The sequence below is a fragment of the Triplophysa dalaica genome, chromosome 25 (genome assembly GCF_015846415.1).
Source record: "Triplophysa dalaica isolate WHDGS20190420 chromosome 25, ASM1584641v1, whole genome shotgun sequence".
In the NCBI taxonomy this organism is placed as follows: Eukaryota; Metazoa; Chordata; class Actinopteri; order Cypriniformes; family Nemacheilidae; genus Triplophysa; species Triplophysa dalaica.
Window position 1 is genome coordinate 15,679,428 of NC_079566.1, and position 10,512 is coordinate 15,689,939.

General features: G+C 40.2%; 1 long non-coding RNA gene across 1 annotated transcript; it reads right to left on the reverse strand.

The window, feature by feature from the left end:
* Window positions 1-2,150: 2,150 nt before the first annotated feature.
* On the reverse strand, window positions 2,151-9,607 carry LOC130415815 (uncharacterized). The gene is made up of 7 exons (XR_008905971.1): window positions 9,490-9,607; window positions 6,882-7,304; window positions 6,607-6,710; window positions 5,382-5,478; window positions 5,244-5,286; window positions 5,033-5,134; window positions 2,151-2,214 (listed from the first exon to the last, which is right to left on the reverse strand). It is a non-coding gene; the product is annotated as an uncharacterized LOC130415815 (long non-coding RNA).
* Window positions 9,608-10,512: the final 905 nt, after the last annotated feature.

The following is a 10,512-nucleotide window of genomic DNA, read 5'->3' on the forward strand; positions in this document are numbered from 1 at the left end:
ATGATTAACTTGTGTCGTTGCTGCTCATTGAAACAGTGATAACTGCACGGACGGAAGTCGTGCCACTCAGCGGCCATCGAGTGGCAGGACCTCCCTAAACAGACTTTGCTTTAAGTCATATTTTGCTCTTTCACAGCTCAGACGACTTAAAGCAAAGTCCGTTTACGGAATTCCTGACACTCATTGGTAAACATGGCCGTCGAGTGGCACAACTTCCCTCCGAGCAGTCATCACGTAATTCAAACAAGACGTGAATATTTAAAATGACGTAAACTGTAGCATAACGTTTGTTTCCTATGATCAAATTACGCTTAAGAAACATTATTTTCTATGTTGCTTTAGAATCTAAGCATGTGCAAAGCTTCAGGCGGCCATAATGAGTGTTGCGTTCCTCCCCATTCATTTCAATGGCAGTGATGCATTTTGTTAATTTTAATATCTGTGCTTCAAGGTGTCCTGTTATATGTATGTTGTACTATACTTCTACAGCATTTATAAATCTTAGTTCATGTTAATGTTAATATTAATATTACTCATCTGATATCTGTTTTAAATCGGTTTATGTAACATTAATTAATACACAATAAACGAACGATGGACAATTCGTATTAACTTAGTAACAATGTAACAATGAATCATCAATTTCATGGTGTCGCAATAGCAAAATCGTCTCAATGTTCTCTTGGTCAAATGAATAAATGTAAATATGCAAATGGTCACATGACTGTATGAAAAGATAGGTCTTCCAGGCGATTAACATAGAGAATATTAAACAATATAATAGATATTACCTTAGTCAAGATGTAAAAATATTTTAAAGTATTTTTTTATTTATAATAGGGAGTTACCAGAGACCAGAGGTATAACGTGTCATTTGACCTATCTCATAATATACCACACACCTCATAGCAACAGATAAGTTTCAAGAATAAATAAACGAGGACAGGGCATGGTTTATTCGTACATTACTGCGATGTTCAATAACTGTTTATCACACACTTTTGGCTGTTTTTTCAAATCTTCATTTGTCTTTTTAAATATTGCAATAAAACTAAACCGCAGGTGTTACACTGAGGTATTATCGTAACGTGAGATTTTCATATCATTACATCCCTAGTATTAACAAACATTAACAAAGAGTGATGTAAATGTTGTTTATTGTTCATGTTAGCTAAAACATCAAAAGAACTGTTTTTATGTCTAGCTTATGATTTACCTTTAAAATAAATTAATATAAATTATATTTTATTTAAAAAAAGCATTGCACTATTTGGAAGGAGACATTTTTACATATTGTCCCTAATGTATTCTGAAATTTTTACCAGAATAATAAGAAAATATTCTTGTCAAGTAATGACAATATAATGACAGTCAGCAATGAGGCTCGAAAACAAATTCTCAGAAGTAAAAACTTCCAAGCAGAAAACAGTAAAGAAAGGGATTACACACCTAATTTCTTTTTCTTTATAAGATAAGACCTGGAGATCCTTGTGAGATTTAATGTTGACTTGATCTGGAGCTGTCGAGATCTCATTTGTAACTCCAGAGGAGACACGTGAGACTCTCTAGATAACTGAGTGATGAAAACAACTGAGACATTAAAGAGACCGTGTGTTTGTGATCAGATGCAAATGGTGCAGACGAGCGCAGTCGAGCAGAAACACACACAGCCTGCTCAGCTGACTCTGACACAGCCGCTGCTGCACAATGCATCATGGGAACGTGCGGTCGCAGCGCAGATGACCCAGAATATTTTCTGCTGACATCCCTCGGAGGCAAAGAAAATTTGTGAGCAAGCTAAAACTGGGTTACGTAACGTCATCCTTATATAGCCGTGCAGGTGAGAGCTTATACACGGCGATGCTCATTACTCACAAACACAATCAGAACTGCATTAAGACAACACAAAGTGGCCACGCGTACAAAAACTGGCCGTCAATGAGGTTTATGTAAGCACGGCAATTACTGCAAAAAGTATTTGGACGCTATAAATCACACCTAAAAATCATATTAAAAACAGCAAAAAAAATCATCACCGTAATATCCCGGTTTGATATTTTGTTGTCGAATGCAAAAGGAGGGAAACATTATCATCATAATAAATCATCATGGACAAGCAAAAGGATCTGTAAAACCCCGTCTCATCTAACCTGATCCACAGAAGACGAGCGCAGGTCAGATATCTCAGCAGTGCATCAAAACAGGCCAGCAGATCTGTGCAAAGAGTTATAAATGTTTCAGTGAGGAAGAGCTTTTAAAAACACAGCCAACAGTTCTGGAACATAACTTAATCATTATTTAAAAGCTTGTGTTCATGGGTGTGTTCCTCTTAGAAAGAGAGAGAGAGCGAGAGAGATTGCAGTGTAATTGAATAGGACAGATACATGCTTAGAAGAACAATTTCCCCTCCCGCACTCCCATCAGCACCCCAGCGTCATTACACACACACACACACACACACACACACACACACACGCACATGCACAGACGCACACATGCACACACACATTTTTGTAGGCAAACCCGAAATCCTTTGCTTTTCCCCCATAGACTTTTGAAAGTCCAAATAAAAGCAAAATACAAGCTCTGTGATTAACAAAGGTTTATCATGTCTACACGTTTTGTCCATCAAGATAATCTTTACAAAATAACACAACATTTGTTACCTGCCAAATACAATCAGCAGAAGTAAGAAGCTAACAAACACCATGCTATAAACAGACTACACTTAAGGTCGCTCGATATCAACGTGACCACCACCAAGCCTCCGACAACTCTTTTAAACTTTATTAAAAACGTGTTCCTTGGTGTGTAATTACTCTGTGAATGAATCTGCATCTTTGCTTTAAGAGATATTTGCCCGTGTTGCATTATTTGTGAGTTTTACATGCGCGCTGACATCTAACATCCCCGACAAAGGAAGTAGTCGCTTTTACCAATTTTTTCTCATCAACAGGGACGATATGTAATAGTACAAATACAGTACATAACTGCACAACTGTAAATAACCAAAACAATAAACAAAGCAGTTATGCATCTTAAACTTTTATCCAGTAGTCGAGCATCACAATCCAAAAACAAGACCATTTTGTCAGTTATATTGTCAGTTATATTAATACACTTGTAAAACGACTTAAAGTTAAACAAAGAGATCCCACGCCAAAAAAAGTTTGATATGAGAGCAACTGAAAAAGAAATGTACAATTGTTTCAGATTTATCTTTACAAAAACTTGTTAGCAACGGTCGTTTTAAGGACACAATAAGGCTTAAAAAAATCACGAGCAGGTTACAATTGTTGTGTTTCTTGTCGTATAATAAAACGTAAAATATTATGAGGTTCTGTTTACCACAGTCCTTCAAAAAATGTTGACTATAATCTCTCCAGCATCTCCATGTGATCTGTCATCAATCCATATTATTACATTCAACTAGACATTAAATGGTTGCTTTTAAATAGAGAACAATCGTTTGACTTTCTTTCATTTATAGAACACAACAGAAGATATTTTGAAAAAGCCAATCAACTTCCATTGTATGAACACCACACAACATTTCTCAAAATATCTTCTTTTGTGTTGCGCTCACAGAACGACTCACTGCTGTTTAAAGCAGCTTTCACCGTTTCACAAACTAAAACAATCACTCCAAATATCGCACAATATCCAGTATTTCATTCTAAACGCCGCCCACGATCTTTGCATCGTGTCATTTTCTGCTCGGGGCTGCTAAACAAAACTGTGCGACACATAAAAACACACAGAAACCAATATTTCTTTCATTAAAAACAAGTCAGCGCATTGTTATGCTTTTTCAGTAGATGTATGAATGACCGAGGAATAAAATCTCTTCTCTTTCTGCCTTCATGACGGTTGCATTGAAATCAGTAAATGAGCCAGATTCGCAGTAGGATTGTTTTGCTAAAACAGACTCTTTTCCTGCTCTTCTGAGCACGGGAAGATAATTTGTTATTATTAGTGAAAGCAGAATTGTGTTTTTGCTCGGTTTTCATGTCGCACGAAACACAGAATTGCCTTCGGGGCCGAGGCTGCAATAAAGATAAATTAGAAATAGATTGTAGAAAGTGTTTCCATCCATAACAGTGAGTTTGCTTATTTCATTTGGTTGGAAGACTCACTAGGTTATGCAGCCTCCTCCGCAGTTTGCGGCTGGAGGTTTTTCCGAGGATTTTCCTCTGGTGCAGGAGCCCTGTGGACTTCAATGTTGCATTTGGTGCATTTCTCGGCACGCTCCTGCATTCTTTCAGGTGCTCGGCTGCACGCACACCGGTTGTTCTGACGTGACCCCTCGTGTGCTAGAGGGTTACGGGCTGAATTTGGGACTCTAGTGTTTCAGCCAATCAGATGACGTCTCGAATCGCAGGGGGATTCTTTACAATCACCTGACCTCTGTGTAGGACGCACGAGGGCACCGGGAAGGACGCTGCGTTGGCGCTCGTCTGGGGAACGGGATAAAAATACTGAGCTGACAAGCCAATTAATCAGCTTTCAGGGCACTGCGCATACAGCATCCTCCAAAGGACAGAGGGACGCTGTCTCTTTAAGACAAAACCCCTCTTGAGTGCGTGACACTAGATCATGAGAACTACAAAGCTGAAAACTATTTGGGCTGTGTCTCATTTCAATACCAAACATGCAACCTCAAGGCATTGACAACAAACGCTTGCAACTTCACAGATGTACAAAAAACGATGTGAATCTTTCATGATATTTAAAACCAAAGACATCTTTCATAACATCTTTTTAGGGTGTGTCTTTTGTTGCTGCGATGAAAATTGTATCAAAATAAAACTGAACTGAATAAATGTAACGTGTAATGTCATGTTACACACGATCTGAAAAAATTATATTATATTTCCATTCCTATCTAGGGAGCCAAGACAGTGTGCTTACTAAACCAGGGAGCAGATTGAAACACTCTCTCTCTTTCTCTCAGTCGAACATGAAGTGTCAGACGGCAGTTTGCCATGTGGCGTGTGTGTGTTTAGCACACCTCCTGACTCAAATCAATCACCTCTTTCTGTAGAGCGCTGGCGCTTCTGTTTCCCCGTCACGAAGCTCAGATATAAATGAAAGCAGTTCTGCTCTGCTGACTGTCAGCGTCTTCATTCTCCACCTTGATTTACAAGCACTTTTTTCTTAATGGACTCTTTGTGAGAGGGAATTTCAAGAGCTGAAATGCCCCACGCGAAGCGTTATTCAGTCACAGAAGCGTTTCTGCTGACCTCAGAGATGTTTGACATCAGCAGCAGAACAGTATCAGGATCACTGATCACACAGAACAACACACATGATAACGGTTTAAAACGCAAATCATGATGATTCTTGATCTCAGTGTGCTGTGGTGCTTCATGGCTGCTTACCGGAGGTTATTGGTTCAAATGCTGAACAACTGTTGGCTTTGAGAGGAGCAGCTCGACTTCATTCAGATTAAGATTCTGGAAATCAAATCCATTTTCCCTGCACACAGGACAGAAAATCCACAACTGGCGAATCAATAAGAGATTTTGGATTATTTTTTCATCGCAGATTTTTTTCCTTAAATAAATGCTGCAGTACATGCATCTGCTCAACATTGTAAAAATATTGGGGCGAAAGAAAAATTATTGTAAATTAACGGTCTTTCCTGTAATTTGACGTTTTCGACAGTATTTCAAAACTGTAAAAAAAAATCCAGTAAAAAACGGCAGCTGGGGCGCTATGTAAAAATAACCGTTTTTTTCCTTTAAAATCATATGGTTTTCCTGTTTTTCGGTAATTCAACGTTTTTGACAGTATATTTAAAAACAGACTGTAAAAAAACTAATAAAACTGACATTTTCTGGCAGCTGGGGAGCCAGAAATATATTGTAAAAATAAATTACAGTAAAATGACATATTTTTCCTGTTTCATGTAATTTGACAGTTTTGGACAATATTTCAATAGTATGCTATAAATCTAAAATTTAGCAAAATTGCAGTTTTTGGACATATGGAAAAACAGTGTCCTTTTCCGTTTGTTCAACCAGCAGATGTTTTTATCCAAAGTGACTTACACATGAGTTTGAGAAGATCTCTCAACAATTTCACACTGTACTCCCATCTGCGCATTTGCAATCAAAATATTTTCATAGAAATTCAAAGATACCTCATCGGATCTGATCCTGGATTGTCTTTTATTTCTACTCTGAATTAACAGGGCTTCGGTTCGAGTAACATTCAACAATTGATTCGTATCTTTGGCTTTCTTCCATTAACACAACAAATGCGCGTTCTGTTAAGTTGCTTTGCTTTAAAACCATCTGCCAAAAAAGACAAAGGTAGATGTGAATGGGGAAGTCGATGAGCATCTATCTCCCGTCGGGATTCTGGGAAGCTGCCAGCGCTGTTAATGGCACAGAGATGCTTTTGAGTAATTAGGCAATCTTAAAATCCACCAGTTTTAAATAAGACAAAGGTTTAATCTCTTCCGCCAGCCAGCCAGGGCTGACAGATGAGATCCAGAGAGAGAGAGAGAGAGAGAGAGAGAGATGCTTTAAAGCTCTGTCACACAGAAGTGTTTGTTTTGAGCGATGTGAATCTCACACATGTCTTGTTATCTGCAAACACCTGATGCTGTTGTTTGGTAGAGACACGGGTTTCCAGTTCACTCTTCTCTGTGGTTGGACTGGTGTCAGATCATCATCCCTGAGGGACGCCGTGGCATCTTTTTACTAGCAACAAAATAACAGAGTTTGAGATCAGTGCATTAAATAACATCGCCTCTCCAGCGCTAACAGTGACAACCTCTATGATGGAAATAAGAGACACACATGACCCGCACTAAGAGCAAACACTTGACACGCATGCTAATAGCTCATTATGAACTATAGGGGTTTATTTACCTGGGAAAGCTATTAGCCTCGCAAGACCTCCAGCATCACCAAATTAACAACTCCAACTGCTGGAGAGAGAGAGAGAGAGAGAGAGAGAGAGGGAGAGACTGTTGGATAGATAACAAGAACTTAAGAGAAACAACTGAATAGAAGATTGGTCTATTTAAAATTCATCTGTGTGTTATTTCTGTAAAGGTTTTGAATTTATATTTTGGCGATGTATTTCTTTGGACAGCTGAATAAGCTCTCTTTTCTTTTAGAAAAGCAAATCAAGAGAGAAATTTCCAGAGCGATAAAGAGATGGAAGGAGAAAGCAGGAGCTCGGGGGGGGATGAGGTCTTCCAGGTGTGACTGCCGCAGGTATCTGAAAGTGTCATCCGGACTGAAGCGGGTCCAGACAGGGCCATTATCTCTGATCCGGCCCGATCCCTCCTGACCAAAGAGAGAGAGACAGAATTTAACCCACCGCTGTGAATTCATTTCTCTACGTGACTGATTATTTCCCTGACTGAACACTCCTGTCACAAGTCCTCTGGCACCTGCACACATATAAAGACGATCGATTTCTCTTGGATGCTAAAGGCCAGACCTCAGAGGCGCTGAAGAGTCGTGTGTGTGTGAGGGGAAGGGACGCTTTATGTGTAACCGTGATGTCAGACTGAAAAAACTAAACTGCAGTACAAGACCTGTTTGATCATCATGAGTTTTAAAGCAGAACTGCTTCAGATTCATTTGTCATCTACTGAAGCTTCTCAGCTTTATGCTCAGCAATTGCCACTGATATGCATCCGGTTTGGAGCTGTGTGTGTGTGTGTGTGTGTGTGTGTGTGTGTGTGTGTGTGTGTGTGTGAGTGCGTGCGTGAGTTTGTGTGTGTGTTGAACAGAGCAATCATCCCTTCTGTTGAGTTGCATGTTATGATTTCAGCAGAAGGTGCAGAGAAAATGAAAAGCTTAGACAGCAAGTGTGACGCTGTAGCTCCGGAAACAGCTTTTCATTAACACACACAGACACACACACACACACACGGTCATGATCGTGTATCCAGCTGATTGCGTTTGATTTTGCACACACAGTGTTGGATGTGACAGAGAAAGGGAAATCTTGCACTTCTGGGTCTCTCTGTGCTCACATCGGGTCTTAAAACAACCCCTCCAAAATGATTTGTGTAAATATTTGATGCTGGTTCAGCTGCTTTCTGAGGTTCTGTGTGCGGCGCTTTAGAACAGAAGAACCAGAGCACTCCTCACTAAAAGCTACAAGTTAACCAAAACACAACTACTAGGAAATGGCTTATGAATTAAAAATGAGTGTGTGGGCCATATAAACACACAACACAAACTCAAACTGTGTGTTTCAGTGTTCATTCTAAGATGATGACTGCAAACAGACACACATCTCTCTCTCTCTCACTCATGCACTTTATCTCTGAGACACACACGTACACACTCTCTCTCACACACACGCACGCACATACACACACTTTTGGACTCATACACACTTACATGCTCCAGCACACACATCAGCTCTCTTGCACACACACACACACAATGGATGTACTCTCTCTCTCTCATATACACACGCACACCCTTATGCACTCACTCACACACACACACACACACACACAAAGACACACACTCATTTATGTACACTCCCCATCTCTCTCTCTCTCACACACACACACACACACACACACAAAGACACACACTCATTTATGTACACTCCCCATCTCTCTCTCATTCCTCTCTCTCTCTCACACACACACACACACACACAAAGACACACACTCATTTATGTACACTCCCCATCTCTCTCTCTCTCTCTCTCTCTCTCTCTCTCTCTCTCTCTCACACACACACATTATGCATTCATACACACACAAACACTCATGGATGTACTTCCACTCTCTCTCTCTCTCTTTCTTTCTCTCTCTCTCACTCACTGACTGACACACTCACAATATGCACTTTTACACACACTCGTGGATGTACACTCACTCTCTCTCTCTCTCTCTCTCTCTCTCTCACACACACACACACACACACACACATTATGCATTCATACACACACAAACACTCATGGATGTACTCTCTCTCTCTCTCACTCTCTCTTTCTCTCTCTCTCACTCACTGACTGACACACTCACAATAAGCACTTTTACACACACTCGTGGATGTACACTCACTCTCTCTATCTATCTCTCACTCACACACACACACACACTCTCTTATAGACGAACACTCTCTCTCATATAAACATGCCTGTGTTTACAGAAATAATTGTAATGCAAAACCTTTAAGCTATATGCGTCAGATATGCACATATACTGTAACTATATGTCTGTGTTGCATGTGTCTATCATCAATCTCTCTGTGTTGATTTATCAGTGTTGTTTTATTGCCTGTATGTTTCTTTTCTCATGCCTGCATTTCTTATTTTAGCTGCTGTGATGCCGTTATTCCCCTGCAGGGATTAATAAAGTTTTGTTCTCAACATTCACACATAAAGATCATTTACGCTGAAATATGAGTTCTAAACCACACAACTCCACACAAGCAGCGCTCGTCCTGCAGGAGAGACAATCACTTCAGCACAGATTCATGAACGTGTTTGCTTTACCATAACCCGAGGCCCCGGGGACGCCACGCTCCGACAGAGACCGGAGAGATGAAGAGGACGCTGGGAACAGAGCGAGGGCTGGTGTGATGTCAGATGTTGGCTGTGTCCAGACCCCCGGACCCCTCTCCCGTCTCACGCTTGGGTAAGTGCGTCTTGCTTGGTCAAGGAAAAACATGATGGACCTCCACACAATAGCCCTGAAGAAAGAGCCAGACACGGCGGAGAATGAAACAAGTCAAACGGAACCAGAGATATTTACTGTGTTCCGAGACCGCCGAGGGGGATTTACTCTGTATCCTTTACACTCCAAAAAGCTTTTTACCAGTCACGGCCTGAGGAACCTGTGTGACATGACATGGACTATCTTTCTCTCGATAACACCTGCAGTGTGTGTGTGCGCATCTCAACTCTAGATAGAGAACCATTTAAGGCTATTTATACTGTTTACCAGACTAAACATTCCTTGACAACAGCAATGCTCTTTGTTTAAATTTTTTTGTATCTCTGTATTAAATTAAAATACTACTAACCATTCAAAAATGCACCTTTACATCCCAGACTACATCAAAGTTCAGTTTTGTCAACAAAAGTTTTGTTATTATTTATTCGCCCTCGTGTGGCACAAAACTCTATTTTCAGTGGAACACATAAGAAGATATTTTGGGAAATGTCTCATTGTGTTCATACAATGGTAGTCAATGTTTGGTTATTGATATTCTTCAAAATATCTTCTGTGTTCTGAATAACAAAGAAAGTCATGACACAAGGATGAATAAATGATGAAAGAATTTTCATTTTTAGGCAAAGTATCTCTAACATTTTTTACCTGCAATGAGGAGTTTCAGTGACTATTTGTGGTAACAGGTGTGGTGATATGTTAATGGCGTGGGCGGGTACCAGTGAGTTATAGCTCCGCCTCCAGCAGGTGATTCAACAGCAGTTGTGGCTCATCAGCTCTTCCTTAAGGGCAAAACTCACTCACACACACACACACACACAGACACACACACTCACACACAGTCC